We start from the raw sequence: 9,933 nt of genomic DNA on the forward strand, positions 1-9,933 counted from the left end.
ACAAAATTAAGCATTATTGCATAATTATTATTTTTATTAAAATATGTATTGATACGTATTTCAAATGTTCGTAATACGAAAAGATAAAGTATTATTTAAAAGTTATTAATTTATATTTTTAGAATGTTTAATTTAGTTTGATGTATTTTGATTTTGTTTATTTAGTTGTTAAATTGGACTTTACATTATAGGTTTAGATTTTTTTTTATTTTAACTTAATAAGAGGTTATAAATACCTCATAAATTATGCTAGTCGTCATTCAGATATTAGAGGTGTGAAAACTCACTGATGAACTCGAATCTTAGGGTTCACTTTGTGTAGAATTTAGAGGGTTTTATCAACGTTTTGTTACACTTATCTATATAAAATGCATGGTTTTATGTCTCCTTCCTAATTTTGCTTGATGATTGAAAACATGCTTTTTTAGTCCTAAATGAGCTGTATTTTTATCTCCCTCCATTACCATTTGATGCCGTGATCCGTTTGTTGAGTGATTTCAGATTTTATAGGGGCAAGAATAGTCTAGAAGAGAGGAAAGAAGCATGCATAAGTGGAAAGAGAATGAAAAATGGAGCTTTGAAGTATTGACATCGACGTGCACGCGTAGCCGACGACGCGCACGCGTGGAAGCTGGAATCTGGGATACGCGCGCAAACATGGACGCACACGCGTGGCTGGGCAGAATCTTCATCGACGCGTATGCACGCCTGACGCGTACGCGTGGATCACAAAACCCAGACGACCCGTACGCGTGACCCACGCGTACGCGTGACGCCCGGCACGTGACTTCTTCAGTGAAAACGTGCCTAGCAATTTCAGAGGGTCTCCAAGGTCAGTTTTGAGCAGAATTCTGGCGGAAAAAGACATAAAGGACCAAGAATTGAAGGGGATTGACATCTTTTACACATTTTTTAGTTAGTTTTGGGAAGTTATATTTTTTTAGAGAGAGAAACTCCAACTTCTCTTTAGGTTTTTGGCTTTATCAATTCCAATTGCACTTGGATCCTTTGGTGAGATCTGAATTTGATTTAATTTTACATTGTTCTAGATTGTAGATCTTCTTCTTCTACTCTCAATTTAGTGTTTTTGTTACTCTAGCATTGTAGATCTTGGATTTGGATATTGTTACTTTGATTTCTATTAATGCATTGAGGAATTTCATGTCATTGTTGTTAATTGTTTGATTGTTGTTAATTGTTTGTAATAGAAAGCTTCAATTCATATTCTCTTTTCAATTTTATGATGTCTTCCATTGTTACTCACCAAATGCTTGAGAAAATGTCAACTATAGCTATAGAGTAGATCTTCACTCTTGGCTTAGGGGTTGGGTAATTGGAGACACTTGAATTATCAAGGTCTTTTGTTGATTGACAATTGGAAATTGCTAATTGATTTGAATGACACTAACTCTAGTCTTTCCTTAGGATTAGACTAGGACTTGTGGACTCAAATTGATTATCTTCACTTGACTTTCCTTCATAGTTAGAGGTTAATTAAGTGGAGCAATAACCAATTGATATCACAATTGATAGAGATAATGATGATAGGACTTCAAATTCTCAACCCTAGCCAAGGCTTTTATATATTGATTGTCATTCACTCTTGCTTGATTTCAAATTCTTGTGTCCCTTGGTTTCGTTGTTATTTGTTCATTACTTTTATGCAAGCTTGTTTAGATTTCTCGTATTCAACCTCAAACACCAAGAGACTCCTAGCCAATTATGTGCACCTTCGGACAACTCTTAGGGAGAACGACTCGAGACTAATACTCTCGGTTATTGATTTGAATTGTGGACACACATTTTCTATGTTTGACGTGTTATAGCTTGTTGATTTAGACTATACTCACGACATAACTCTTTTGAAAAATTCTATACCGACAAAATATAGCTCATCACTCACCTCTTTCAGTTCCGTGATGAAACCATAAAGTGGATAAATAAGGTTGAGTGAGTCTTGTTGCATCGAAAAATTGGATAGAAGGTTGAGTGAGTCCTTTTGATTCAATTCCCAAATTATGTCATTGACAAGTTAGGTTGAGAAGTCTTTTTCTTATTGCACCAAGAAATTGGGTAAAAAGTAGAGTGATTCTTTTTATATTCATTTTCAATCTATCCCTTTTATTTTTTTATTTCAATTTCAATGTATTTTTTTATTCTATTTGAATTATTATCTTCTTATTTACCTCTTTTTCATATTTCAGGTTATTAATTTATATTTATTCTTCTTGTGTTTTAAAATAATAAAAAAAGAATTCTAGTATTTTTCACATCTTTTTTTATGTTCTTTGTCATTTTTATTTTCCTTGTTTGTGTTTTATTATTGTTTTGTCGTCTTGTTGATTTTATTATTTAAAAAAAATAAAAAATATACAGTACAAAAAAAACAAAAAAAAACAGAAATGATTTTTTTATATTTGTTCTTTTCATATGCTAATTGTCTAATGATAAGATTCGAGAACGAATTTTTTTAAAAATAATGAGAATGATACATGTTTTAAATGTTCTTGATATGAAGAGATCAAATATTATTTAGAAGTTATTAGTTTATATTTTTAAAATGTTCAATTTAATTTGATGTATTTTTATTTTATTTATTTAGTTACTAAATTGAGTTTTATATTATGAACTTAGAGTTTTTTTTTAAGGTAAAAAACTCAAATGAGCCAAGGGCTCATCAAAATTACCCATATCCGCCAAATCAAAAATTGATACCACATTCCACCAGAACGTATTTTTATGTAATTCGAAACAATAGGTTTCGAACTAGATATGTATGTAATTCGAATTGATTGAATTCGAATTACTCCAACTCACTAAACCCACGTAATTCGAATCAATTCGTGTCGAATTAGAAGCGAAAATTTTCAAGTAATTCGAGTCAACTTAACTCGAATTATGAGAGAGAAGTTCGAATCCTATTAATTCGAATTACTAGGAGAAGGAGTAGGGAGAGGAGTTCGAATCTTATTGATTCGAATTATGTGATTTTGGCTAGTCTAAGTAATTCGAATTGATTCGTTTCGAATTACATTGAACTCGCCTATATAAGGGGTTCGAACCAAGTTCATTCGAATCACTTTCTCATTCTCATACCCCACCAAATCCCAGAGAAAACGACCAATATTTGGGCCGAGATTCACCGGATTGGCATATTCAGGCGATGGGAGACGATCCGGGGAGGCTTTACCGTCTGGATGGAGTTGCTCATATCGCCGGGGTGATCAACGACGAGGTTAGTGGTCTATGATGTTGCGCTGTTCATAGTGTTTTATGTTATGAAAGTGGTTTTATGATAGTGGTTTATGTTATAGCGGGTTTATGGCAGTGGTTTTATGAAAGTGGTTTTATGTTAGTGGTTTATGTTATAGTGGGTTTATGGTAGTGGTTTTTGTTAACAGTTTAGGATGGTGGTTTATGTTGTTGTTAGTGGTTTAGGATAGTGGTTTAGTGTAGTGGTTTAGTAAAGTGGTGTGGGCCAGTGGTTTTTGTTAATGGTTTTTGATAGTGGGTTATGTTAGTGCTAGCGGTTTATGATAGTGGTATAGGCAAGTGGTTTTTGTTAACGGTTTTTGATAGTGGGTTATGTTAGTGCTAGCGGTTTATGATAGTGGTATAGGCAAGCGGTTTTTGTCAGTGGTTTTTGTCACCAGTTTTTGTCACCGGTTTTTGTCACTGGTTTTTGTCACCGATTTTTATTTTACCCGTTTTGGAGGTCGGTTTTTTTTAATGGTTTTGGATAGTGGTTTTAGCGTATGATAGCGGTTTGGGGAAGTGGTTTTTGTTCTTTGTGATATGAGTTGCATATGTCAATGGTTTCTGAAAATGTTCTAATTATGCGGTTCATCTTCTGTCCAGCCTCAGCGTTGCATATCCAGCATTAGGCGGCAGCAGGGGATGCGGCTTGATGAGAGGTACGTTCCGTATCTGCAGATGGCCGGTTTGTACCATCTAGCGAGGTTGAACGACAGATGGTTCCGACTAGACGAGCCTTTAGTCAGTGCATTCATCGAGAGGTGGCGTCCAGAGACGCATACCTTCCACATGCCGTTTGGAGAGTGCACCATCACCCTTCAGGACGTCGCATACCAGCTGGGGTTGCCGGTGGACGGTCATTACGTTAGTGGTTGCCTGACAGACTTCCACCTATACATTGAGGGTGGTAGGCCAGCTGATCCGGAGAGGTCATAGGACACGGGTTCCGCGCCGTTGTTTCACTGGTTCACACCTATTTCGATTATTCTGGGTTCTACTTGTATTTGTTCTTGCCATGTAGTCAGCTTGTGTATTTTTACTTGGTTATTAATGTTATGTATGGCTTCCTTTATGTATTTGTGCACCCGGCAGTTAATTTCATGTTATTTAGTGTTTTATCAGACACCTAGAGATAAGGTGTAGTTTGGTTATGTGACGTAACGCCATAATAAGAAACACAATTGAAAGATATGTATCGTACGAAAAAAACTTTTTGGAAATGTAGAATAAATTACTTAGTTTCACGAAGTTCATTGGTTGCTAAGTTAAATAACATACATGTGCTGATGGTAATAAAAATAAAAAACATACAGACAAACATTACTAATCATTGCTTGATCCGTTAAATAACATACATGTGATGATGGTAAATAGAAACAAAAACATTCAAACTAACATTCCTAGTTATTACCCTCCGTGACTGTGGGTCGTCCGGCCTGCGGACAACCTCGCCGAGTATGTCCTGGTTGCCTGCAGAGGCCACATCTCTTTGGGCAGTTCGGATCTGCATCATCCATGTTGGTTCGTATACGAGTAGACCTCGGCCGACCCTCCCTCGCACGCCTCATGTTCGGATCCGGTATAACGGTGGGCCCCGCATATGGGGGCCAGAAACCCTCCGAAATGGGAGGTGTGAATCCCATCTGATAGACACCGAAAACAGAACTCATGCGATAAACTTCGTGGACGTAAGGCTGCCAAGTTAGTCGTGAGTACGCACAGCATGCCAGTGCGTGAGGACACGGGTAATGAAGTGCCTGGAAGTATCCACAATCACAAGTCTGAGACCCTAGTGAGACCCTGTACGTACCAAGAGAGAACGAACCTGTAGGAGTCGTTTCAGCCACGGTGTACTCCGAGTTATCCCTGTCATAAACAGTCACCGTGAAGCACCTGGCCGTCTTCAGGTTTGCCTCGATACACTTGACCAGGTACTGGCTAAATTGTTGTCCGGTACCTATCTGAGCTTGGGCCTCCCTACCCTTACGGACAAATAGTTCCGCAAGCCTTCCATATGTGGCCTTCACCAGCGAGCACACGGGGAGGTTCCTTACCCCCTTCAGGATAGAATTCACACACTCAGAAATATTGGTCGTCATGTGCCCGAATCTTCGACCCTCATCACAGTACTGTGTCCACAAGGAGTACTCAATTCGGTTCGCCCAGTCACACATTGCCGGGTTCTCGGACCGCATAATGTCGAACCAGTAATCAAACTCTACCTCGGTCTTCGCATATGCGGCGTTCACAAGAAGCCTGCGGGCATCTTTGCCCTTGAAGGTGAGGGCGAAATTCGCTGCAACGTGTCGAATGCAGAATGCCCGGTATGCAGCTGGAGGTAGCCATCCCCCATCGGGCGCCTCAAGTGCTGCCTTGATGCCGTTATGCCTATCTGAAATAACCAACAATCCCGGCTGAGGTGTCACGTGCTGACGGAGGTGGGTGAGAAAGAAGGACCAAGACTCAGCATTCTCACCCTCAACCAGTGCGAATGCCACAGGGAGTATGTTGGAATTCCCGTCCTGTGCAATTGCCACAAGCAACGTTCCCCCATACTTGCCATATAGATGGGTGCCGTCAATACTCACCAACGGCTTACAATGACGAAATGCCTCGATACAAGGGGGAAAAGTCCAAAACAATCTATGAAAATAAGCCCGAGACTCGTCCTCCTGTCCCCCCACTATAACAGGGCAAGTCTTGAGGACGGCTACAGTACCAGGCATCGTCAACTGAACTCCTAACACCCACCGAGGGAGCTCGTTGTACGACTCATCCCAGTCCCCATAGACGATTGCAACAGCCTTCTGCTTCGCCATCCACACCCTCCTATACGTAGGCCTGAATCCAAAGTGAGCTGTCGTGGCATTCAGAAGCACCTTGATGTTGACGGATGCGTCAGCCCTAACCATTGGCATAATGAACGTCGCTATCACATGGTAGTCCAAACTCCTATGGTCGCTGGAGATGGAGGTGGCGAGACAGGTGTGCGGTCCGTTGTACCGCTTGACTTCCCAGATACCCTTACATTGCCGGAGACTCAACCGAATCAACCATGTGCACCCATTCCCAAACTCTGAACACTTTTCCACGTACCTTCGATAGTCAGACTCAACTACCTTGTACTGTACCCCTCGGCGGATGCTGTACGTCTTCACACTCAACAGCGCCTCATCTTTGTCCTGAAATTGTTGACCAACCTGGAACTCTGTCATACCGGCGGACCCTTCCGTATCCCGAGCGCCAAATCCAGCAAGCTGCCCAGGATATTCATCCTGTCTCATGGCTTCCAGGTCCAAAGATGAAAAATGGGGTGGATACTGCTGTGTGCCAGAACTAGTTCCACCAGTAGCCCTAATCGGATCGCTCGCTCCAACATCATCGCCGCTTTCATCGGCGATAAGATCTGGCTCGAGATCATCGTCATCTGCATCATCAAACAAGCCCTCTCCCACTCTAGCCGGTGTAGGACACCGTACATCGGTCGGAAGATGTTCCCCATATCCAACCTCGTCTCCAACATTGCCGCTAAGATCAACAGCAAACGATGGGGAGGCGACAGGCTGGACCTCTGGCACATACACTGGAATGGAGGAGGAAGCAACCGCAGGTCTCGAGCTTGAACCGGCCACCGTGGCTATAGTGTTGGCATTGCGGTTCGACCCCCCCGAGCTTGATACCACGTCAACGAACTTTGCCAACAGCTCTGGTGTCCTCACCTCGGGAAACTGCCTACGAGAAAGAAACATGACCTGCAAGTCCTCGTCACTCCCAATGGTGAAACAGTCATACTTCACCGTATCATGGAGAACAGTGGTTGGAATGCGATAGTAAAACTTCTTAACCCTTTTCACTCCTTCCAAACCAAGCTTGACAAGCACGGAGCTAACGAGAGCATCGTAGCTGGTGGTGGGACTCACGACAATACATAGAGGATCCTTATCAGTGAACTTCACGCCAGAGCGAGTTTTTCTCTTAACCGATCCTCTATGGTGTACTAGCACTAGAAAACTATCCTCACTAGCCATCTCACTTCTTTGTTCACAGCTCCATGAGTTCGCTGCATATATATAGAGCTCCACTCCACACTAATTCGAAACAACTTGATTCTCCCCATATAAATATAATTCGAATCCAATCAATTCAAATTACGAAGGAGTAGTAATTCGAATCATTTAGTCTCGAAAAACGTCATTCGTCACAATTTCTTAGTAATTCGAATTGATATGATTCGATTTACCTTTAGCTAGTTCGAATCTTATTGATTCGAATTACGTATGACTCTGCATGGTAGTAATTCGACACGAATTGATTCGAATTACGTGGGTTTAGTGAGTTGGAGTAATTCGAATTCAATCAATTCGAATTACATACATATCTAGTTCGAAACCTATTGTTTCGAATTACATAAAAATACGTTCTGGTGGAATGTGGTATCAATTTTTGATTTGGCGGATATGGGTAATTTTGATGAGCCCTTGGCTCATTTGAGTTTTTTACCCTTTTCTTTATTTTAACCTAAGAAGAGATTATAAATATCTCATAAACTATGGTAGTTTGTCATTCAGAGATTAAAAGTGTGAAAATTCTTTCTTTTTAATTTCGTGATGAAATCATAATATGAACAAATTAAATTGAGTGAGTCTTTCTCTTATTACATCAAAAAATTAAATAGAAAGTTAAAGAATTTTTTCGATTTAATTCTCAAATTATGACATAGACAAGTTAAATTGACGAGTTTCTTTTTTTTATCATCAAAAAATTAAATAAAAAGTAAAGTTCATTTTTAATTTATCTCTTTTAATTATTTTATTTTAATTTTAATGTATCTTCTTATTTTATTTGAGTTCTTATCTTATTTACTCTCTTTCTCCGTAGCGTGTATGGTGTCAACTGTCAAGTGTCGACTAATATAGATTATAGACAGTGATTTTTTTTCTGGGTTCGGGAGTGAAAAAGAAGTTAAAAACTAGAACAAAAAAAGACCATACGTGTTTGCTTATGAAATCCTCTGTTTCTCTATCCACTTTAAGGACCCAATAATAACACATATGACCCATATGTAGTGTTCTTTTTTTTTGTTTTTTCGCATTAGGCAGATCTATAGGAAACTGACTTCCAAAAATTATGACATGCTGACCCCAAAACTAAACAAAGATGAAATACTATCATGACCATTTTTTTTAAAATTTCCTTCTTTATAGTTTATAATTTGAAATACTATCATTTTTCGTGGAATTTGTGAGGAATTGGTTAAGTGTGACCAAATCAATTTTAATTTGTGTATGATCCAAATAGAATAACTGTTTTTCGAATAAACACCGAAACCGATTTTTGTCCACTTTTACGAAGTACAAAGCGATTTTTGTAAAAAAAAAAAAAAACACTTTGACCCTCAATTTTTATATTTTGAGATAATACAATTTTTCTGTTAAAAAGTCCGTTAAATAATAACAAAAATTAGTTTTGTGGGAGTTTTATTTGTATTTTGTGGAGGTTTTAGACCTCTACAAAATTCTTTTCAACAATTTAACCAATTACTATCATTATTTTTTTCATCCTCATTATTATCATTCCTACCTCTATTATTTTTATTGCTTTATCATCATTATTATCTTCTCTACCGTCATCATCACCAATACCAATATTATCAACATTAAGGTTCTCTTCTTTCATTTTTTATTTGATGTTATTTTTTTCCTTTAAAAGGTATTTTTATTACAATTACTTTTTTTGCAGTATCATTTTTATTAATGATTTTTCTTCACTTAATCACCATTAGTAAAAGAATTTCTCAAAAACAAATTTATTAATAGTTTGTAAAAATTTAAAATCCTTGTTATTATTTAACGGATTTTTTAATAGAGGGATTGTACTATTCCAAAATAAAAAAATTGAGAGTCGTTTTATTTTGGACAGATATCGCTTTAATCAAATCAAAATATATTTAGTAATTCACTTAATGCACAATTTTTATTAACAAATCAAATTAAATAATATTAACTCAATTTTAACTGACTCGTTTTTTTCATCCACAGAATATAAAAGGATTCATTTTTTTATTTTTTTAAGATGAATATTATGATGCAATTTAAAAGATATAAAAATAAATTATTTTTAAAAATTCAAAATTTATGACAAAAGATAAATTAAATAAAAGTTAGACAACAATTGATAAGCACCATAGAATTAGTATTTTTTTAATTCCAAACACAAAGAGGGCCTATGATGGAATGGGAAGCATTTATGGTGCAACTATTACGTGTGTGTTTGGATTACAGTTTGTAAACGGGAGTTTGCATAAAATTGATTTTGATGAAAAGTAAGTTTTTTTTTTGTGACTTGATGAAAAATAAGTTTGGATTAACGTGATTTATGTTTAGTAATATTTGACTCTTTGTATCAAAATTGATTGTAGTAAAACAAATGTTGTTTGGATTATACTACTCAAAATCACTTTTAGATGAAAAATTACTAAAAGAGACATCAATTTAAATAATTTTTTTATATATATGCAAAATCAGAACACTAACAAAAATATGCATAAAAAGTAAATAAAATTCGTATGAATAAAATCAAATAAAAAAATAAAAAATTTCATACACAACATAAATATAATGCAGTAAAGAATAGAAAAAAAAATTCATATGAAAAATAATAATAAAAATATCATAAAAA

This window comes from Arachis ipaensis, chromosome B08 (assembly GCF_000816755.2).
Source record: "Arachis ipaensis cultivar K30076 chromosome B08, Araip1.1, whole genome shotgun sequence".
Classification (NCBI taxonomy): domain Eukaryota; kingdom Viridiplantae; phylum Streptophyta; class Magnoliopsida; order Fabales; family Fabaceae; genus Arachis; species Arachis ipaensis.